General features: G+C 38.7%; 1 protein-coding gene and 1 long non-coding RNA gene across 3 annotated transcripts in view; one reads left to right on the plus strand and one right to left on the minus strand.

Moving 5' to 3' along the window:
- LOC129493215 (uncharacterized) overlaps positions 1 to 24,053 on the plus strand; it is a 52,426-nt gene that overhangs the window by 21,394 nt on the left and 6,979 nt on the right. For both annotated transcript variants that reach the window (XR_008661078.2, XR_008661077.2), the window contains one exon: positions 6,044 to 6,186. This is a non-coding gene — a long non-coding RNA (uncharacterized lncRNA). The remainder of the gene's footprint in view (positions 1 to 6,043; positions 6,187 to 24,053) is intronic.
- Positions 1 to 24,053, minus strand: part of MOSMO (modulator of smoothened) — an 83,109-nt gene that overhangs the window by 17,018 nt on the left and 42,038 nt on the right. The gene's annotated exons all lie outside the window — the stretch shown is intronic.

A 24,053-nucleotide genomic window follows, 5' to 3' on the forward strand; every position in this document is an offset into this window, starting at 1 on the left:
GTGATGATTTTTATCTGCTATGATTTCTAAATTGTATCTTAGGATATAGGTGCTTATAAATAGCAAACTGGCCAAAAAAAGAGTGAAAAGGTAAATCAAAGAAGCTTAATGAGCCACACATGGAGTGTCTGAAAACCTGAGTAACATAATAGGCTGAGGCTGAGCCCTACTCTCCACTGTAGTAACAGCATCCCCTCCTGTGACTTTCACCTGTTCTTACCCTCCTGGGAGTTTACAGTCACCGATCCTTACAGTTTCTCCCAGTCTCTCACTTTCCTCTTGCCTTCATGTCTTTCCCTACCCAGGCTAGAGTCCTTGGTCCATTATGTTACCACCTTTTATCTTTTCATTGCACCCACCTGGCAAAAATGATAGCCCTGACTCAACAGAAATTTCTTCCTTCTTGTAGTAACCTCCAGGCTGTGGAATGCTGATGGAGAAAATCATATCAGAGCAGACGGGTGCTGCTGTAAATTTCTAAATTTTAATCTCAGGGCCATCATCTCTGTCCAGGAACTAATTAGGTCTCACTAATTCCGTGCTTCACTGTTCTTTGCTGAGGCTGTTCCAAGACTCCTGCACTCGCCTTTAAAAAATCTACCACTTCCTTCATATTCAGTAGGTATCAGTCTCTATTATTTCTCAGAAAAAAATAGAGGCCATCAGACAGCAAATCCTCAACTGTCCACCATCAAACTTACAAACGTATCTGAACACATTCATTCTTTCATTCTCACAATCCTTTCTCCTTGTGTTTTGGATCCCATCCTCTCCTTCTTTGGGATCTTGCCCAATACATTATTTTCTCTTTTCATATCTATCCTCTTCTGGATCTCAAAAATGTTTGAATGTGTTTAAGTCTCCCCTACCATAAAACAAAACTATCCCATATGCCAACATGTCCTCCAGTGGCATCATGCTTTCTGTTTCTGTCTTGCTTTGTCTAACCTCCCTTGCCCCCAGCCATGGCCAGATTTCCTCCTCCTCTGCTGCCTCCACTTCCCAGAGTCTCATTCACTCTTCAACCTACTGAAGGTTGGCTTTTGCCCCAACTACCACTTTGATAGAGCTCTTGTGAAGCTCACTCACTCCATAACACCAACTCTAATGGATGCTTAACATTTAAAGTCCTGGACTTAGCATTTTAGCAGCATTTGATATAGCTTCTTCAAACACATTTCCTTTGGTTTTGGTAACTCCCGCCATATCTACTGGGTTTCCTCCTGCCTCTTCAGTTTCTCCTCCTTTCATACACACTTTTTTCTTTCCCATTTGTTAAAATTTTGTGTTCTTTAGGGATCTTTCTTGGATCTGGTTCTTCTATAGTGACTCTCTGTCCTAAATCCAAACTCTTTAAAATGGGCTGTAAAGGTCTGGATTACATTGCTTCTAGTCTTTCATTTAATTACTTTTCATACTTGATGCTCTAATTCTTAGATTAATTCCTAATTCATATATCTCCTTATATTATACACACCCCAGGCCCTCATATATGCTGTTCCCTCTGCCTACAATACTCTATCAAACCTCTTTTCCTGGCTACTACCTATGACTAGAAATTCCAGTTGCAGCTTAGAAATTGCTCCTGGGATATCTTCCTTGACAAGCTCTTACACTCCCATTCTGAGTTGAGTGCTTGTCCTCTGGGCTCCTATCAAAGCATTGTATCTCCTTACTGAACCTGATGAGATCATGGGAACCCCTAAAGTTGTGGCCAGTGAGAAGCAAAGGTAGCCTGGGGACCCCCTGACCTTGTGGGTAGCATCTGCATTGGGGGCAGCATCTGAATTTGTGGAGAACTGAGTCCTTAATTTGTGAGGTCTGCACTAACTCCAGGTGATTAGTGTCAGAATTGAATTGTCCTGCAGTGCACCAACTTGGGGTTGGAAGAGACTACATATCTTTACACAAAAACTTATATATGAATGTTCATAGCAGTATTATTCATAATAGCCAAAAAGTAGAAGCAATACAAATGTCCATCAACTGATGAATAAAAAACAAAATATCCATACAATGAATTTTTCAGCAATTAAAAAAAAGAACTACTGATACATGTTACAACATGGATAAACCTTGAAAACACAATGCTTTGTGAAAGCAGCCAGACACAAAAGACCACATATTATATGATTCCGTTTATGTGAAATGTCCAGAATAGGCAAATCCAAAGAGGCAGAAAATAGACTAGTGGTTGCCAGAGAATGGGGGAAAAAGTAATTGGGAAGTACAAGGTTTCTTTTTCTTGGAATGTTACAAATATTCTGGAATTAGACATTGGTGATAGTTGCACAATACTATAAGAAAATCCATATATGTGAATGGATTTCCCCCATTCTCTGGCAACCACTAGTCTATTTTCTGCCTCTTTGGATTTGCCTATTCTGGACATTTCACATAAACGGAATCATATAATATGTGGTCTTTTGTGTCTGGCTGCTTTCACAAAGCATTGTGTTTTCAAGGTTTATCCATGTTGTAACATGTATCAGTAGTTCTTTTTTTTAATTGCTGAAAAATTCATTGTATGGATATTTTGTTTTTTATTCATCAGTTGATGGACGTTTGTATTGCTTCTACTTTTTGGCTATATGAATGTATGTTGTACATTTTATTTTTTAGGCCATTTTAAGGACTTTATAACTTGTACACTAAAATGGTGACTATTACCTCAAAAGAAATCCAACAATCGTTTAAATACCAACTTAAATTCAGTAGCATACGGAAACTTTACTCCAATATAGCTCCATTCTCTCCCTTGTCTTTGAACTATTATGCAAATTATACATATACACTATAAGCCTAACACAGTTTTATAATTATTGATTTAAAATAAAAAAGTTATAAGCAAAAATATATTTGTACTTTTACATTTACCTATGTAGTTACCTTTACCAGTGCTCTTTATTTCTTTATGTGGATCCAAAATATTGACTAGTGTCCTTTTATTTCAGCCTGTGGACACACTTTAGTATTTCTTACAGAACATGTCTACTTGTGATGAATTGTCTCCATTTCTATTTATCTTGAAATGTCTACATTCTCCTTCATTTTTGATGGATAGTTTTGCTGGATATAGAATTACTGATTGACAGTCATTCTTTTTTTTTTTCTTTCTTTTTAGAGACAGAGTCTCATTCTGTTGTCCAGGCGGAGGGCAGTGGCACGATCTTGGCTCACTGCAACCTCTGCCTACCAAGTTTCAGGTGATCCTCCTACCTCAGCCTCCCGAGTAGCTGGGATTACAGGCATGTGCCACCACGTCCAGCTAATTTTTTCGCATTTTTAGTAGAGATGGTGTTTCACCATGTTGACCAGGCTGGTCTCAAACTCCTGACCTCAAGTGATCTGCCTGCCTCGGCCTCCCAAAGTGCTGGGATTACAGGCATGAACGACCACAACACATCCAGCCGAGAGTGATACAGCACTTTGAACATGTCCCGCTGTTCACTGGCCTAATAGTTTTTGATGAGAAGTCAGCTGTTAATAGTATTGAAGATCCCTTGCATATGAGGATTCACTGTTTTCCTGCTCCCTTCAAGATTCTCTTACGACTTTGTCTTTCAACTGACTATGATGTTTCTGAATGTATATTACTTTGAGTCTATCCTACTTAGAATCTCTTAGATTTTTCAATGTATAGTTTTTCATCAAATTTGGGGAGTTTTTAGCCATTGTTTTTCTAGACATTCTTTCTGCTCCTTTTTCTTTTTCAGGAATTCCCATTTGTGTATGTTGATATACCTGATAATGTCCCATGTTTCTTATGTTCTCTTCACTTTTATTTCTTCTTTCTGTTCCTCATATGCAATAATCTCAATTGATGTGTCTTTAAGTTTGATGATTCTTTCTACTTCTGATTTGTTTTAAATATTTAACTTTTCAACTCCTGAATTTCTATTTTATTTCTGAAAATAATTTCTATCTCTTTATTAGATATTCTCTATGTGGTAAGCCACTGTTTTCAAACTTTCCTTTAATTCTTTGTTTTTTTGGGGGTAACATATTTATAATTACAACAGCTGATTTAAACTCTGTCTAGTAAGTCCAATGTCTGGGCTTCATCAGGAGCAGTTTCTATTGAACGCTTTTCATTTTTCATGTGTATAGGCCACACTTTCCTATTTCTGTGTGTGTCTTGTAATTTTTAGTTGAAAACTGGACATTTGAATAATATAATGTGACAACTATGGAAATCAATTTCCTTCCTTCCCCAGGATTTGTTGTTGTCACTGTTTACTAACCTTCCTGGAATCATTCTGTAAAGTCTGTATCCTTTGTTGCGTGTGGCCTCATCTATTAGATTAGTTTAGTAGTCAGCTAATGGTTAGAATAAGGTTTCTTTACATTCTTTGAACCAATAAGACTTCATTGGTCTTATTGGTTCAAAGGTCTTATTGGACAACAGGTCACAATTTGAATTTCAGTTTTGTCACTAATTTGGGCAAGTCAGTTAATCCTTCCAAGCCTGCTTCAGCAAAAAAATACTATAACCACCATTCAGGTCTGTGTGAGAATTAAACAAGATAATGAGATAACACCTGGAAAGCAATCAGAACTGTAAGCACTGAATAACAGTTTTCAGGAAAAGAAATTAGATTTTTTTTTTTTTTGGTTAAAACATACACAGGACAGTACAAGACACACCAATTTAACACAGTAGTGTACTCATGAAACTTGCATTCCAACATAAAAAGGGTGCTAAGGCTACTGGTCATAAAAAGTAGTCAGGACATTACTTCCCTGTCCAACTTTTTAGTATATTATTCAGATTGACCACACACAAGGCAAGTTCAGGCTTGCTGAAATAGAAGCTCTGGGGATGGATTTTATTGGAATACCAATGCTGGAAGCCTGGAGATTGAGAAAGATTTGCTATTATAATGAAATAACAAAATGTTTTGTTATATAACAAGTAAAAAATGATCATTAGCCTTTAAGTTTGATTTTCTTTTTCCTTGCATCCTGTTGGCTGTTCCCTCTATCCCGATTTAAAAGACAACTATTACCACCTGTTTGTAAGCATGACTGTAGTTTGGAGGCCTTATTTTACAGTTGACTAAATCATACCCAACACTGCCCTCACATTACAGCTTATTAGCTCTTGCTCCCTAAACTGACCTTAGGTTTAATCCCATAAAGACATTAAACACTAACTAGCAGCAAATCTCTATTTTAAAATCTGCTTTATTGACAAGTACAACATGCTACCAGAATCTGTCCTCACTATGGCACTGACTCTGCCAGTTACTGAAGCTCTTAACATATAGTGCATGAAGAATTCACTAAAGAAAAGCTTACCACAATGTTTAAACTATCCATACAATGTATAGAAAATATGTGGAAGGATACTTGTCATACTGCCAAGAGTAGCCTACTCTGGTTGAAGAGAATTGGAGGTGACATGCAGAGAGGGGATGAGAACCTTTGTATTTTTACTGTCTTATCTAAGTGTAGATAAATCCATACAATTCTGTCTTTGGCAAAAAAAGAATGTTTGCTTTATATTTTAAAATTCTAAAAGGTTTATAGGATATTACATATTAAATTTAAGTGTGCTAATTGCATTTACATTACACACTATGAAATCTTTCAATCATGTATGAATTTAAGCACATGCTCTGGATCTAAAAGAAATTAAGAGGCCGGGCGCGGTGGCTCACGCTTGTAATCCCAGCACTTTGGGAGGCCGAGGCGGGCGGATCACGAGGTCAGGAGATCGAGACCACGGTGAAACCCCGTCTCTACTAAAAATACAAAAAAATTAGCCGGGCGTGGTGGCGGGCGCCTGTAGTCCCAGCTACTCGGAGAGGCTGAGGCAGGAGAATGGTGTGAACCTGGGAGGCGGAGCTTGCAGTGAGCCGAGATTGCGCCACTGCACTCCAGCCTGGGCGACAGAGCGAGACTCCGTCTCAAAAAAAAAAAAAAAAAAAAGAAATTAAGAGTATGCCAAAGAAATTAGCATAAACCAAAGTGAGTCAGGTAGAAGGCTAAAATGGAATTTCAATTACAATGTGTACATTTTCTATTCCATTTCAATTAGGGTATCATGAGAAACTCCCATGGAAGAATTCCATTCAAGGATACTTACTGTTTCTTCTCTGATTAATCTGGCAGAAGTAACCCATTTATTTCACCTGAATGAATAACCTCCATGGTTTGTACACAGAACTGAGCTGGATTAAGGTGAGACTGGTAAAGAGAATGAAAGTTAAATTTGGTAGGTTAAATAATTCTTGTGGCCAGAAAAGTACTGTGGAATTATCTGTAAAAGTATTTTAACAAAAAGACTAGACATTAATGACCCCATAGCCTCACAGAAAAGGACTGCCTATGGACAATGATCAAGAAACAAGCAAGCAATGCAGCAGACAATAGCAGCTCTCAAACAAGTAAAGCTCCTGGCCAAAAGCAGTCATAAAATTAGAGAATTTAGAGCTGGCAGGGATCTCAGAGATCATCTGTTCTAATCTCCCCAAATTAGGGTTTAGAAAATACTGAAGCCCAGAGAGATTAAATGATTAATCCAAGGATACAAAGTTAATTAGCAGCGCTGAGACTAAAACCCAGGTTTTGAATTACCCACTTCAAAACTTCCTAGCACATGATGCTAACTTCCCTGAACACCATTCATTGAGTAAAGAAAATGAACAGTATTCCTAAAAATACCTCCAGGAACATTCAGACTTCTATCGGAACAGACTTAATCACAATTTTGTAAGCACAGTGATAGTGAATCTAAGGACTTTCATGGGAGGTCAAAAAAAAAATACAGAAGGAGATGTCATATTTGGGTTCCTCTTGTCAGTTCACAGGAGAGGCTCCCCTGGGTTTTGTTCCTTATAAAATGTAACCTCTTCCTACACTGGCCACTACTTCTCATAAACGTTCAAGGAACACCCTGCTCTCAGTTTATTCTCCTTAAAAAAAATCCCAATATCTTTGTCTGAAGAACAAAAGGATTCCCTACATCAACTTTAGGCTCTTATCCTATCTCCAAGGAAACTTGGCTATTTATAGTCTACTCTCAGACATCAAAATGAACACTCACATTTGTCTTACCTATTTGCATCGACCAGAAGATGTGCACTACTACCTTCTCAGAAAGGAATTTATATAAAGTCACAATAGCAAAGGATCCATTTATGATCTCTAGGCCTGTTAAAATAACTGCTCTTTTTCAACTAGTTGATATTCCGGTATTAAACAAGTTTAAATTATTTCTCTACTAAATTGTACTCCCTTAACAATTTACATGAGTACAGTAATTCTCTGACATTAAATCAAATTCTAAACCATTTAGTCATGTATGTGTTGTCTTCACAGGGAGATAGCATATCAGCAGTTAGAGTTCAGGTTCTGGATTAAGACTCAAATCTGGCCACTCAAAAAAGGCACGGCGGCTCACGCCTGTAATCCCAGCACTTTGGGAGGCTGAGGCGGGTGGATCACCTGAGGTCAGGAGTTCGAGACCAGCCTGGCCAACATGGTGAAACCCCATCTTTACTATAAATAAAAAAATTAGCCAGGAATGGTGGCATGTGCCTGTAATCCCAGCTACTCAGAAGGCTGAGGCAGAAGAATCGCTTGAACCTGGGAGGCAGAGGTTGCAGTGAGCCGAGATCGTGTAATTGCACCCCAGCCTGGGTGACAGAGCAAGACTTCATCTCGAAAAAAAAAAAAAAAAAAAAAAAAGGCTCAAATCCAGGTCCACCAGTTACTGGCTGTGAGATTTTGGGCAAGTTAATTAACCTCTGTATACCTCAAATGCAGAATGACCTCCCAGTATTGTGTAGATTAAGAGAGAGAATGTATATAAAGCACTCAGAACAAATGCCTGGCACAGAGTAAGAACTTGATAGATGTTAAATATTATCAATAATGTGTTGCTATGTCGATATACTTTTAAAAAATGAAATAGGCCAGGTGCTATGGCTCAGCTCACACCTGTAATCCCAGCCCTTTGGGCGACGGAGGCAGGAGGATCACTCAAGGCCAAGAGTTTGAGCCTGAGCAACACACTGGGACTTTATCTCTATAAAAACTAAAAAAATCAGCCAGGCATGGTGATGTGCACCTGTGCTTCAAGCTACTCAAGAGGCTGAGGTGGGAGGATTGCTTGAGCTCAGAAGTTTGAGGCTGCAGTGAGCTATGAATATGTTACTGTACTCCATCCTGGGTGACAAAGTGAGACCCTCTCTCTAAAATAAATAAATTAAATATAAGAAAAGGAAAAAGAAATAAGAGAAACATAGTTTGGGATTCTATCTTTCTCTTAATTTTTTATATGTTTTTTATTTTAGTTTTCTCTTAAATGTATTATTGTCTCATAGTACCTCTGAGTCTCTTGCTTTTTTAGACTTAGAAGAAAAATCATGAATTCGTGTCCAATTTATGTAGATCCACTTGTTTTTAAATGAGTCAGAACTGTAAAAGTTTAGAGCCTCACAAAAATGAGGAAAGCAAGTTTAACACTGAGACAAGTGTTTCTCTGTGCCATCAGTATGATGCCTCAATTATAAAGTGGATAGATTTCAGAGTGGAGAGCTTTGGAGAAAGACAAAAGTTCTAGTTCTGACATCTCTTCTTCCATTTAATCTTTAAGAGGAGCTTGTTTTCTCATTGTAGTTAAATTCGGCATAAGATTAAAAATGTAAGGTGATAATCTCCCTCAATTTTCAACTTCTGAAAACACTACCTAAGCTTCTGCAGAAATATATAAAATCAATCCCTCATTAATTAGCTTACATTTGTGGTAGCCATGATCTCCTAAGCAAAGAGATGGTGGTCTAGAAAAACCATACTTTAGAGAAGGTTTCTCATGATCTTGAGAAGCCTGGCACCACACCATGAGCTATGCCTGACTTTTCTGTCCAAGTCTAGTAGGCAAAAATGTTCTATACCAAGCTTTCATTCATTCCGCAAATACTGAGCACATGATCTGTGCAATACACTGTAGGATGTATGAAGGACATATGAAGACATGACCCCTGTGTTTCCAGAACTTACATACACAGAGCCAGACGCACATCCACAGAAAGTTAAATAGCACAATACATAGCAGGGTGTGAGTTAATGCCAAGGGAATTGTGCAGTCATGTGGGATTAGGAATCTGGACATAAGCATTCTATCCACAGGCACCACTACTCATGGAATTTTGAGCAAAAAGCTTCATTGTCTTTAGGTCTACTGTCCCATTTTACAAGTGATATCCTAAAAGGCTTCTGATAACCCTTCACAAATGCTGACATTAGGTTTACTGAGGTTGAGTTTAGATACAATAAAATTCACATTTTAAAATGTATAATTCAATGAGTTCTGACAAATATATGTAGCCATTTCAATCATGATATAGAATATGCGCATCACCATAAAAGTTCCCAGACTCCTTTGCAGTTAGTCTCCTCCCCCAAGCTCCCAAGATAGATCTACATTCTAACAGTGTAGTTTTGCCTCTTGTAGAATTTTATATAAATGAAATCATACGCAATCATGAATAAGGCTACTATAAACATTTGCATACAGGTCTTTGTAAAGACACATTTTCATTTTTCCTGTGTTAATGTCTAGGAGCGAAAAGCTTAGTCATATGGTAAGTGTATGTTTAAATTTATAAGAAACTACCCAACTGTTTGATAAAGTGGCTGTACTTTTCTTTTTTTTTTTTTCATTTTTTGAGACAGAGTTTTGCTCCTGTTGCCCAGGCTGGAGTGCAATGGTGCGATCTTGGCTCACTGCAACCTCTGCCTGCTGGTTTCAAGTGATTTTCCTGCCTCAGCCTCTGGAGTTGCTGGGATTACAGACATGTGCCATAAAGCCCGGCCAACTTTTGTTATTTTTAGTAGAGATGGAGTATCACCATGTTGGCCAGGCTAGTCTTGAACTCCTGAGTTCAACTGACTGGACTGCTTCGGCCTCCCAAAGTGCTGGGATTACAGGTGTGAGCCACCGTGCCCGGCCAGCTGTACTATTTTACATTCCCAGCAGCAATATCTAAAAATCTAGTTGTTCACCATATTCATCAACACTTTGTATTTTCAATCTTTTTAGTTTTAGCCATTCTAAGAATGTAGAGGTAGGCATGTAGAGGTCTCTTACTGTGGTTTTATTTCCCTAATGTTTAATGATATAGAACATATGTTCATGTATTTATTTGCCATCTCTGGCCTGTTAAAATCTTTATCAATTAAAAAAGTCAAGTTGTCCAATGATTAAAGAGTTCTTTATATATTCCGAATATTCTGAATACAAGTCCATCTTCTGACATGTGTTTTACCAATATTTCCCCCATAGCCTTGCTTTTAAATTTTCTTAGCAATGGCTCTTGAAAGACAAATGTTTTATATTTTGAGTCCAATTTGTCAATTTTTTTTTTGAGACAGAGTCTCACTCTGTCACCCAGGCCGGAGTGCAGTGGCGCAATCTTGGCTCACTGCAACCCCAGCCTCCTAGGATCAAGCGATCCTACCGCCTCAGCCTCCTGAGTAGCTGGGACCACAGACATGTGCCACCACACGTTGCTGATTTTTGTATTTTTGGTAGAGACACATTTTCACCATATTGCCCAGGCTGGTCTCGAACTCCTGAGCTCAAGTGATCCACCTGCCTCAGCCTCCCAAAGTGTTGGGATTACAGGCATGAGCCACCATACCTAGCCAATTTGTCAATTTCTTATCCTGCCTTCTGTGGCTACTTAGTGGCAAAGGGGGAAAACCCCATTGATATGGTTTGGCTGTGTCCCCTCCCAAAATCTCATCTGGAATTATAATCCCCATCATCCCCACGTGTCAAGAGAGAGACCAGGTAGAGGAAACTGAATCATGGGGGTGATTTCCCCCATGCTGTTCTTGTGATAGTGAGTTCTCACAAGATCTGATGGTTTTATAAGTGTTTGGTAGTTCCTCCTGTGTTCATTCTCCTTCCTGCCACCTTGTGAAGAAGGTGCCTTGCTTCCCCTTCACCTTCTGCCATGATTATAAGTTTCCTGAGACCTTCCCAGCCATGCTGAACTGTGAATCAATTAAACCTCTTTTCTTTATAAATTACCCAGTCTTGGGTATTTCTTTATAGCAGTGTGAGAATGGACGAATACATCCACCATCTTAATCCCAGACTGAGGCTTAGGCAATAAGAGATGACATCAGTCAGGACACCAGAATAATAAACGTTTATTATCTCTAGAGCTGTCTCTGAGAGATGCCCAACAACTCATGAAAAAAGCCTGCCAAGGAGAATTCAACCTTTCTTATTACATCTGAACAGACAGCTAAACATTGTATCACCTCAACCATTTATAGGACAAGAATATAATAAGAATGGTTCTTACTACTGTATCTAGACAAAACTGTTTAACCCAGATGCTTAGAAAACATCACTTATATTACCTTTGGATGATCAATGAATGGCCAAGTCTATTCACTGTTTGAATAAATAATAGATTATATACAAAAAATAAAGAGATGACAATATATCTGGCGAGAGAGAGAGAGAGGGTTACTACATCACAACAGAAAGTCTCAGTTAAAACAACCAAGGTTATTTCAAAGTACAATTCTTATAAAACCAAAGTCTGTTCAGAATAAAAATTATACAGAACACCACCAAAGAGTTGTCAAGTTTGTTCCCAAGCTGCCCTTTTCTTCTCACTCCATATTCTTCCTAGGCAATCTCAGCTGGGTTCACTGATTCAATTATCACCTAAAAGCCAATGACTCACAAATTGATCTCTAGCTAAGACATCTCTTTTAAGCTCCGGATTCCTGCTTATTACTTCCTTAATATTTCCACTTGGATGCCTCATAGGCATCTAAAGCTCAACAAATACAAAAATGAACTTATCCTCCATTTCAAACCTCAGTGTCCTCAATGGCACCACTATTCATCCAGCTGCACAGGTCAGTTATTCTTAACTCCTTCCCCTTCTTTCCCCCATAGGTTCCCACTCTGAAATCACTAAGTCAAGCGGAATTTACCTCCTGAACAAAAGTCTATCCTGTCCTCTCTGTCTACATGTCCAACATCCCAACCCAAGTCAAAGTCAATTCTCAGCACTCATTTCTTCTTCCTTCCAATCCTTTCTTCTTCATACTGCAGAGCAATTTTTTTTTTTTTTTTTTGAGATGGAGTCTCGCTCTGTCACCCAGGCTAGAGTGCAGTGGCGCGATCTCAGCTCACTGCAACCTCTGCCTCCCGGATTCAAGTGATTCTCCTGCCTCAGCCCCCCAAGTAGCTGGGATTATAGGAGCACGCCATCACGCCCGTATAATTTTTGTATTTTTAGTAGAGATGGGGTTTCACCACGTTGGTTAGGCTGGTCCTAAACGCCTGACCTCGTGATCTACCCACCTTGGCCTCCCAAAGTGCTGGGATTATGGGTGTGAGCCACCGCACCCGGCCCAGAACAACTGTTTCTAACACGCAATCTGATTTTGTCACATTACCTTAAACATTTTAGTGGCTTCCATCACTCTTAGGATAAAGAACAAAATCTCTACAAAAATGGCCTACCAGGTCCTGTATTACCTGAACTATGCCTATTTCTTCAGACAGATCTAATCTCACCCCTCCCCCTTGGCTCTATACAAGTTAGCCTCATTGGTTGTCTTCAGCTCCTAAAAGCACCAAACTCTTTTCCACTTCAGGGCCTTTTGCACGTTATTCTTTTTGCCGGCAGAACTATTCCCCACTCATGTTCTTGCTAACTCCTGCACTTCCTTTCATTTCCAGTTTACATGTCATTTTCTTAGGGAGGACTTCCCTCGTAACTTCTTCCTGTTAATAGGTTCCTGTTAAAACTATATTTCTCCCTTTATAGCACTATGACAATTATATTTATTTTTATTGTTGTCTATTAACTGCTAGATAAGTTCTGTATATGGCCAGTATCTATCTTATTTTCCAATATATATCTAATGCCTAGCAGAGTTCCTGACATATAATGTCTGCAATAAATATTAAGTGAATGAACTATCAATCTCTTCCACGTAACTTTTGTGTATGTTATTTGAGAACTCACATGCTATGATTCAATGTGCAACCCAAAATTCATGTGTTGGAAACAATCTGCAATGCAACTGTGTTGGGAGGTGGGGCCTAATGGAAGGTGTTCAGGTCATGAGGACTCCACTCTTATAAGCAGATTCATGCTGCCATAAAAAGAGCTTGTGAGAATGAATTCACTCTCTTCTGCCATGTTAGAACAGTGTTCCTCCCTCAGGAGGATGCAGCATCAAGGCCCCATCTTGAAAGCAGAGATTAGTCCTTCACCCGACACCTGAGCTTCTGGCACTTTGATCTTGGACTTCCCAGCCTCCAGAACTGTGAGAAACAATTTCTGCTCTTTATAAATTACCCAGTTTTAGGTATTGTTATAGCAACAAAAAATGAATAAAGACACCACATTTTTTCACATTATACTCTCTCTCTCTAAAATAATAAGTTAGAGAATAGTCTATAATTCTTCATTTTAAGGAAGGGATTGTTTGAACAGTGACTTTCCTAGGCCGCTGATACTATTTAATTAACTATTTGAGAGGAAGGGAAATAGAAAAAACTAGAAACAAATATGTATTTCAGTAAGTCAGCAAAACATGTTGTATTTTAGGGACATATCCAGATAATTATGAATCCTGATAATGTTCTCATTTATTTCATGGACTAAAGGTATCCCTAAATAGAATCGGAAATGCATTTTTAACATGGCCAGCAAACTGTCATTTGAGATGTGTCTTGGGGAGTATGTTGGTTCCTAATGGACTAGGCTGGTTCCTGGGACAGTGAAATGTAAACATAGAGAAACCAGAGAGACATTAAAAAATTTTTGTTTGTCTAATTTGAAAGGAGGGAGAAGGCCGGGCACAGTGGCTCATACCTGCAATCCCAGCACTTTGGGAGGCCAAGGCGGGTGCATCACCTAAGGTCGGGAGCTTGAGACCAGCCTGACCAACATGGAGAAACCCCGTCTCTACCAAAAAAAAATATATAAAATTAACCGGGTGTGGTGGTGCATGCCTATGTAATCCCAGCTACTCAGGAGCCTGAGGCAGGAGAAATGCTTGAACCTGGGAGGCGGAGGTTGCGGTGAGCCGAGATCGTGCCATTGCACTCCAGCCTGGGCAACAAGAGCGAAACTCCATCTCAAAAAAAAGAAAGAAAGAAAGGAGGGAGAAAAGGAAGCGACAAGAGAAACTTGAAGGAAAAAAAGACTACAGAATTGACAATTAATGCCTGAACTCAGGCCTCAGTGGCAGATGTCCTAGAATATGTTATATTTGTCAAAACGTTTTAGAAAGAGAACTAAATAAGCCTAGTCCCCAAGAAGAGAGGGCTTCCGGGCAAAGCAACGAAGTCTAGCACAGGGGTATCCAGGCTTACTTTTGCCACCTCTCTGAAAGCAGGAATATACCCCAAGGTTCTACCCTGCCTCGCCCCCTGCCGGCCCAAATTAGACCCTTTAGGTTTACTGGTCTTTTGGGACCACAGTGTGGAGGACATATCACCAAACAGCTTCATAGTTTTGGCATGGTCCAACCACATGCTTTGTACTATTCAAGTCAGTAAGGCTGCCTAACTACTCTTCCTCTAAAGTTAATGAAAAACACAGGCATATAAGAGAGGCATAATGAAAAGTCATTTCTTTTCCACCCTAAAGTGATGGCTAAAGGTTAAGATGACTACAATTATCACCTTGCTATGTGAGCAAAACCTACCGATCCACTTTCCATTACAAAACCTGATATGGGATAGAATTTTTGTGACTTGAGCTGCAAGGATAAATCTTTTTCAAACAACTTATTTGCATTAAAGACTGATGATTGTTCTGGAAAGAATTTACTTTCATGAGAGAAAAAGTCTAGGAAGCAAAGTTAAGCTAGTAATGAAGTCTTTACCATCCATCATAAAGAAGGAGTGATTGAGTACTGCATGGTGTCACTTGTATTTGCCTCCAGTGGATTTGTATCTAAGCACAAGGAGGATGCAAGGGTAGTAGGAAAAAATAGCTAGTTCCTTTAAAAGTTTGCAAGATACTGGAGGAAGTGGCAATCCTGTTGTGGTACTGTAAATGTCAGGGTGTAACATAAAATGAAACTATTTCACAGTAGAGCATAACATAGTTCATTTTAGCATCCTGTCATTGGGAGATAACAGTATATCAACACTTAACCTAGAGGAAACAGTGGTGTGGGTGTAGCAGTACCCAGAAGCAGTGTGTTGACTAAGGTGACCAGGCAGATGCCATGCTACCCAGTGGAAACAGCATCAATCCTTGCAGTGGCCATTGGCACTACACTGATGTATGATGTTGCACAGAAGCTGACCAGACTTGTTCACCCTCAAAAACAAATGGAGAGAAGGCAAGAGTTTTCAGTGGGCTAGAGACTTACACTATTAAGAGAATTCATGACCCAGCTAAATACAGGTTACGCTTACAAAGTTTTAATCATCTATACCAGACATAATAAATGTAAAGAAAAAAACCCCTATCTTTATAAAAGAGAATGGATTAAACACTTTATGGAGATAAATGCCTTTGACATGTTTAAATAATTTTAATTTAGTAATAAGACCCAAATTATTCCTCTAAAATGAAAATGTGAAAAAAAAATCTGTGAACAGTCTTAAGGAAAAAGAAAGGCGTCCAATTAGTAGATTCTCTTTCTAAATAGTCAAGTTAGTGGGTACAGACACTGACTTTTGTTTCCTATCACAGGTAGGGCCTCAATAAAGGTTTTGGTGAGATGCTTATGCATTTAAATTGTGCAGCATTGCTCTAAGTACTGATTACTAAGAGTTGAACAGAACTTATGAAAAGAATTAAGAAAGCTATTTTTCCTCAAAAAGATGTTAAAAAACATGAACAAAATCCCAGAGACTCCTTAGTAAACAATAAAAAGAGAGAGGTAAGGTTGGTAAGGCTTTGGATAAGGGCTGAGAGTAGAGTATCATTTATATTTGATAAATTATATTCCATGGAATCTAACTTTCAAGGAAAAATTGGCATGAGAGGTGAAATACCCACTCAACAAAAATTTGTCTTCCTGGCTGGGTGTGGTGGCTCATGCCTGTATGTCCAGCACTTTGGGAGGCCAAGGAAGGAGCCCAGGTGTTCAAGACTAGCCTGGGCAACAGAGTGAGACCCTGTCTTTGCAGAAAACTTAAAAATTAGCTAAGTGTGGTGGCATGTGCCTATAGTCCCAGTTACTGGGGAGGCTAAGGCACAAAGATGACCTAAGCCCTGGGGATCGAGACTACAGTGAGCTAAGATCCCACCACTGGACTCTAGCCTGGGCAACAGAGGGACACTTTGGCTCAAAATGAAACAACAACAAAGTGTCCTCTTTTTATTTCTTATATGGTTTGGCAAAGCCTGCAAAGTCACCAAGGTTAGAAATGATACTGGAATTTCCCCACCCGTCTCTCACAAATGATAAATGACTTTCCTTTCTCTCTATACACACATTTTTAAAACTAAAATTTGGATATGTACTATATACATTTGCTACAAAAATTCAAAGACAAAAAGCATATAGCATAAAGTGGTAAGTACATTTCCTTTCAACAATGGGCCTCCAACTACTCTGTTTCTTTTCCTTGAAGCAATAACCACTTCTCTTTTTTGAGACGGAGTCTCCCTCTGTTGCCCAGGCTGGAGTGCAGTGGCATGATATCAGATCACTGCAACCTCCGCCTCCCGGGTTCAAGTGATTCTCCTGCCTCAGGCTCCTGAGTAGCTGGGATTACAGGTGCCCGCCACTACACCCAGCTGTTTGCATTTTTAGTAGAGACAGGGTTTCACCATGTTGGCCAGGCCGGTCTCGAACTCCTGACCTCAAGTATTTGCCTGTCTTGGCATCCCAAAGTGCTGGGATTACAGGCGTGAGCCACCGTGCCTGGCTGCAACCACCACTTCTTGTGTATCTTTACAGGAGGGATAATGTATGCATATACAAAAGCATGAGTGTGTGTCTGTATATAATTTTTTAAATGACCCATGCAGTCACAGTAACATATATAATGTTCAATACCTACTTTCCAAAACTTATTTTTAATAATTAGTAAATATAAAATATTTCTAAAATTACATAACGTTAAACAAAACTATCATATCATGAACCCCCATGCATCCACGTGCCAGTTTAAGAAGAAAGAATAGGCTGGGTGTGCGGTGGCTCATGGCTGTAATCCCAGCACTTTGGGAGGCGGAGGTGCATGGATCACTTGAGGTCAGGAGTTGGAGACCAGCCAGGCCAACATGACAAAACCCCATCTCTACTAAAAATACAAAAAAAAAAAAAAAAAAAAAAATTAGCTGGGCATGGTGGCGGGCGCCTGTGGTACCAGCTACTTGGGAGGCTGAGGCAAGAGAATCGCTTGAACCTGCGAAGTGGAGGTTATAGTGAGCAGAGATCAAGCCACTGTACTCCAGCCTGGGCAACAGAGTGAGACTCCGTCTCAAAAAAAAAAAAAAAAAAGATGAAAGAATATTACTATTACTTTTTGAATCCCCCGTGTGCCCTCTCTAATCTCGTTTTCTCTCCTGAGGTAACCACTCTCCTTGATTTTGTGCTTATTAATTCCTTGCTTGTAGTTTTACAATTTTTTTCCCCCTAAACAACATGTTTAGTTTTATGTTTCATATAGTTTAATGAATTATATTAAACTTCATATAAATGGAATCCAATCTTATTATATGTATGTTTCCACAATTTGTTTCTCTTGCTCAACATGACTGTTTAAGATTCAGATTGTTATAATTTATTTATTTTTCATGGCTGTATAGTGTTCTCAACATTTATTTATTCTACTCTGGTCACAGATTTCTAGAAGTTTGTTGCTGTTTTGTTTTCTTATAAATGGCACTATGAACATTTCTGTCACCTGGGGAAATGAGCAAGAATTCCTCTAGAATCTGTTAATAAGTAAAACTGCTAGGTTATAAGGTGCATACACATCTTTAAATTTATTAGATAATACCAAATTGTTTTCCAAAGGGATTATGTCCGAATTCACTTTTCTCCCAGCAGTGTGTAAGGGTCCCACTTGCTCTACATATTCTTGCCAACACCTGATACTGTCTGCGCCTGGCAATTTTACTTAATAACATATAATAGAGAATCTTACATATTAGCATATACAGGGCTGCCTCATCCTGTCTAAAGGGCTTCATAGTATTCTAGCATATAGATATACTGTATTTGTACAGTTGTCTATTGAGGCAACTCTCCAATATTTCCCTTTAATGGATGATTTCTAGTCTTCTGTTATTTCAAACAATAACAATGGACAGCCTAATTTATCGTTACGAAATTCATTTCACACATGAAACTATGTCCGTAGAATAAATTCCTAGAAATAAAATTTCTGGGTTAAAGAGTATATGCATTTAAAATGTTCACAGATATTGCCAAATTATTCAACACATATATAGGAAAAAAACTCAAACCATGTTTTTTTCTGTCACACCACAGCAACACAGAAGGCTTTTGTGACCAAATGCGTGGGGTTTCTCCCCCACACACCAAGCAGTGGACACCAGCCAGGTGTCCTCCAATTCAATTCTTACACTGTCTACCTAGAGATAGTATCAGATCCCATGGGTTGATGGCTCAGTCCCCAAGACTGCCACCCATCCCATCGCAGACACCAGTCAGTCACAAGCCGGGGCCTCAAAAACTTCTGACTGGCTTCAAGTTGGGGTTCCCACGATCCCCTTTTTGGGTTCAATTAACTTGCTGGAACAAGTCATACAACTCAGTGAATCACTTATGCTTACTGATTTATTAATGTAAAGCATACTGCAAAGGATATAGATGAAGAGATGTGTAGGGTGAGGTATGGGGGAAGGGGCATGGAGCTGTTGTTGGTACTTCCCTTAATGAAGTACAAGAACTCTTTAAATATTAAGGAAATTAGCCATTTGTCTGTGGTTTGACCTATTGATATTTTAGCCTAGTTTGTTACTTTTCTTTTGTTTATGGTAGATTGTTTTTTGTAGGTAGAAATTTTATTTTTATGTAGAGTCAATTTTTTTTTTTCTTTTTTGGAGATGGAGTCTTGCTCTGTCGCCCAGGCTGGAGTGCAGGCACTATCTCGGCTCACTGCAACCTCTACCTCCCAGGTTCAAGTGATCCTCCTGCCTTGGCCTCCTGAATAGCTGGGATTACAAGTGTGCACCACCATGCTCGGCTAATTTTTGTATTTTTTATTAGAGATGGGGTTTCAACATGTTGCCAGGCTGGTCTTGAATTCCTGACCTCAAGTGACTCACCTGTCTTGGCCTCCCAAAGTGCCGGGATTACAGGTATGAGCCATCGCACCCGGCCATAGAGTCAAATTTAATAATCATGTCTTTTACAGCTTCTAGGTTTTGTACCATACTTTTGGAAAGGTCTTCTCTTACTCCAATAGTAAATTACTTGTGCATATATTAAACACAGCGGTTGTCAGACTGGACTGCACTAAAAAATGAACTCTCACTTTGAGTTTTCTCTACAGTAGGTTTCTCAACCTCAGCAGTACTAACTTTTTTTGTTTTTTTTTTCTTAAGAGACAGAGTCTCACTTTGTCACCCAGGCTGGATCATAGCTCACTGCAGCCTCAAACTTCTGGGCTCAAGTGATCCTCCTACCTCATCCTCCCAAGTATCTAGGACTTAGACAATCCTGACACAGGCATGTACCACCACATCCATCTACTTAAAAAATTTTTTTTAAAGAGATGGTGTCCCCCTATGATGGTTTCAAACCCATGGCCTCAAGTGATCCTCCTGCCTCAGCCTCCCAAGTAGCTGGGATTAAAGACACAAGCCACCACAACTGGCCCACTACTAACATTTTGGAGCAAATAATTACTTGTTGCTGGGGTTGTCTTGGGCATTGTAGGATGTGTAGCAGCATCCCTGGCCTCTACTCACTAGAAGTCAGTAGCACTCTCTCCCTCTAACAGCTGTGATAATCAACATGTCTTGAGACATTGTCAAATGTCCCTGGGAGATGGAGTGGCCAAAACTGTCCCTAGTTGAGAATCTCTGCTCTAGAAACAGGTTTACCTTCAATACTTCCTTCTATTCATAGAAATGATCAGACCTAACCAATTGTATTTAACCTGAAAGGTGTCTCTAAAACATTGGAACTAATTTTTTTAGTTTAATATTTTAAATTAAAGTACTTGGTGCTGACAATTCTTTTGTACAGTTCTGTCTCTAGCTTTAGAATAGCTTAAGAGCAGCCATTACCTTATGTCCAATGGAACTAATCAAGTATGTTATTTAAAGACCACAAAACAGAATGTTGACAGAGGAGCCCAGGCAGGATCCAAGTCAATTCACTCCACTTACTCTAGTTTAAGAAGGGTTTTCCTTTTAATTTCCAAAATTAAAATCAGTTTTGAAATGATACTTCCACAGAGTGCTTACTTTCCAAGGTGAGCTCTCCAACCACGGCATGGATACAACAGCCACAATAATGAAGAGTGTGTAGTAATGGTGCAGGAATAGATACATCAATCAACAATACGGAATCAAACACCCCAAGACAGCTAGGATATATAAGATGGCATTACAAATCAGAGGAAAGAATGGATTATTCAGTAAACTGTTTTAGGTAACTGGCTTAATGTTTATAAAATAATTAAGATTCCTACTTATTACCATGCAACAAAATAAGATGGCAAATTAATATAAAAATAAAAATCATAAAAAGGAAAATATTCTAGTTGGCTTTGTGGTCTTAGGAATAGGGAAAACTTTTCTAGGTATACATACAAAGTCAGACTATAAAGAAAAATACCATAACTATAATTTAAAGGTAAACAATAACCTCTGTGCAATACACATGAAGGGGTAATAGTCTTTATATGTGATACCTTTCAAATCAACATGAAACCTAAAATCAAAATTGAAAAATGGAGAAAAATATGAACAAGCAATTCATATAAGATGGCATATAGAACATCAAAAGTATATACATTTTTAAAAATTCAGTCTTTCTAGTAACCAAAGAAATGAAAACCACCAGCCTGGGTGACATAGCAAGACCCTTCTCTATAAAAGGATTTTTAATTAGCCAGGCATGGTGGCGCATACCACCATGTAAGACTGAGATTCCGAGTAATCTCAGTTACTCAGAAGGCTGAGGCGAGAGGGTCACTTGAGCGTAGGAGATTAAGGTTATAGTGAGCCATGATCGTGCGATAGCACTTCAGCCTGGGCTGCAGAATGAGATCCTGGTTTGTTTTTTTAAAGCAAACCAAGAAAACTTCTATATTTTGACTATTAAGGTGGCAAAAACTAAAAACAACAGCAAGAAAAACAGGTTGGGGAGCGCAACAAAATACTCTCCAGTAAAAACATAAATTTCTACATGTATTTCCTCAGCGCAATTTGGCAACACATATTAAAATCTTTTAAAATGTTAATATCCTCCCACCCAGTATATATATAGGAATTTAGAATACGGCAGAGATAGCATCAAGAAAAATCAGGGGAGAAAAAGGGCTAGTTCATGAAGAACACGGGGGCAACCGGTTATAGAGAGGAAAACATAAAGCTAGATACTTACTTCAAATTATGAACAAAAATAAATTCAAGATGCTTTACAAGGCTAAATATAAAAAAGAGAACTATAAACGTGGAGTAGGAAAGTCTTTTCAATGTAAGAAAAACCCTGAACCCATAAAGAAAAAAAATGATCCACAAAATTTTAAACATCTTTGTCAAAAGAAACCATAAATAATAATGAAAAATAAATTTGAAAAACGTGAGACTGGGAGAAAATATTTACAACTATATAACAATATCTGGAATACATGAATAGGTACCAAACATTAATAAGAAAAAACATAAAACCTCAAAAGATTAAATATGTGGCCAGCAACATGAAAAGATGTTCAATAAAGAAATGCAAATTAAGACAAAATACCATTTTGGGGGCCACCAAACTGTCAAAAGCTAAAAAGATTTATACTATCCAGCACTGGAAAAGATATGGAGAAATGAATATACTTTTACACATTGTTGAAAGGGTTGGAAGAAAAACTGGTGCACCTTTTGGGTTGATGTTGATGTTGCAGCAGCAGCATCAGTTAACTCTTATACAGTGTTAACATATCCCAGATACTATCCTAAGTCCTTTGTATACAGCAGCTCATTTAATCGTTCACAACCCTATGAGGGAGGTACTGTTATTTCTCCATTTGACAGATGTACAGATAAAGAACCTGAGGCACACAGATACGTAGTGTAACATCTTTCTTACACAAAGATGTTGGATTTGGGAATTTGGCTCTAGAATCTGTGGTATTTGCTATGCTATACAGTCCTACACTGCAGTAGCAACCATGGAGGTACACTGCTCAGATCTCCCTTGAAGACACCTCGCAGTTCAGTTGTGATGTACCTTTAGGACTTAACTCTCTCATCTTTCAAGATCAGGCCACTTTCTTCCCTGGCAGTCCCAGGTCAATAACTGAATATGTGGGAGTACCAGGGCCTGGCTATTTCTACCCAACTGGTAGTACTATCCTTCTAACAGGCAATCTTCACCCCAGAGTGCCCCACTGAATAGGCTGTAACTGTTAGATGTAAATCAGAGTCTAAGCTCTTTCCCTTCCTTCAGCTTCTGACTGCCTATCTTTCACAGGTACTCAGTGAACTATTTGCAGTCCTAATTCTGTCTCAGTGTCAGCTTCCCAGAGGACCTGACACAACTGCCTTTCTAAGAAAACTTCAAGTGCATATACCTTTCTGCTTAGCAATTTCATTTTTACATATGCAACCCAGAGAAAAACCTGCACGTAGGGGAAAAAAAAAAACAGGTACAAAGATGTTCACTGCACTATTACTTATAACAGTGAAAAACCTAAATATCTATCAAGACAGGAATGGTTAAATTATGGTGCACAAACAGTATAGAATACTAAAAGGAAATAATTCTGTGCATATTGATGTGGAAAGATCTCTAACACATGAGAAAAAAGCAAACCACAGAACAGTATATGAGATCCATTTATTAAAAAATTATATATATTTCTGTAAGTCCACATATTTATAAATACATAGAAAACTGATAGTAGTTCTGGAAAGGAAAGATGCCAGGAGGGGGTGGGAAACGTAGGGATGAGTGAGTCCTATATTTTAACTCTTCATTTTAAAATGTAGAATGCATTAATATATAGTCGATCCTCATTATTCAGGGTTTCCATACTTGTGAATATGCCTACTCACTAAAATTTATCTGCAAGCCCCAAATCAATAGTTGTGGCACTTTTGTGGTCATCTGAGGACATAATCCACGTGTAGAATGGAAAAAAAAATTTGAGTCACATGACAGCCATGTTCCCATATGCAGCTTAGCATGGCAATGCTCTGTTGTCTCAGTTCTCCTATAGTAAGTGCATGTCTTTTCTGTGGTCTCTTCAGTGCTATGTCTTTCACATTTTTGTGCCTTTTATTGATGATTTCACTGTTTAAAATGGTCCCAATTATAGTGCTGAAGTGCCGTCTAGTGTTTCTAAGTGCAAGAAGGATTTTCCCTTTCAGAGAAAATATGTGTGTTAGGGAAACTTCGTTCAGGCATGAGTTGCAGTGCTTCTGGCACAACACTGTTGACATATATTACTGTACAGGATTATTAACATATAATATTAATGTAATTGAATCAATATATATTAAATAATATGTCCTAAAACAGAGACATACAACAAAGTTATGTATTGATCAGTTGATGAAACGTGACCTGCAGGAACCTAACCCTGTTAATTTTCCCCAGGGGCAATGATCCAGTATTCACTAATTCAGTGTTCGCAGTGACTTTATAGAACATAACTACCACATGAGAATCGACTGTATTACTAAAGTTTAAAAAACAGAAAAGAACTATGTTGGCCAGAACAATAGCTCTAACCTTTAAATAGAGCAATAAAGCCATTAATAGGGGTTGAAGTGTCCCTTTAGCTCTCCTGTGCACTCAAATCCCACATTCCTCAGCTGCCTGTTTTCATGGTGATGATATGGCCATTTAAATATCTCTTAACTCAAATTTTTCTTGACAAGGCC

The sequence above is a fragment of the Symphalangus syndactylus genome, chromosome 11 (genome assembly GCF_028878055.3).
Source record: "Symphalangus syndactylus isolate Jambi chromosome 11, NHGRI_mSymSyn1-v2.1_pri, whole genome shotgun sequence".
Classification (NCBI taxonomy): Eukaryota; Metazoa; Chordata; class Mammalia; order Primates; family Hylobatidae; genus Symphalangus; species Symphalangus syndactylus.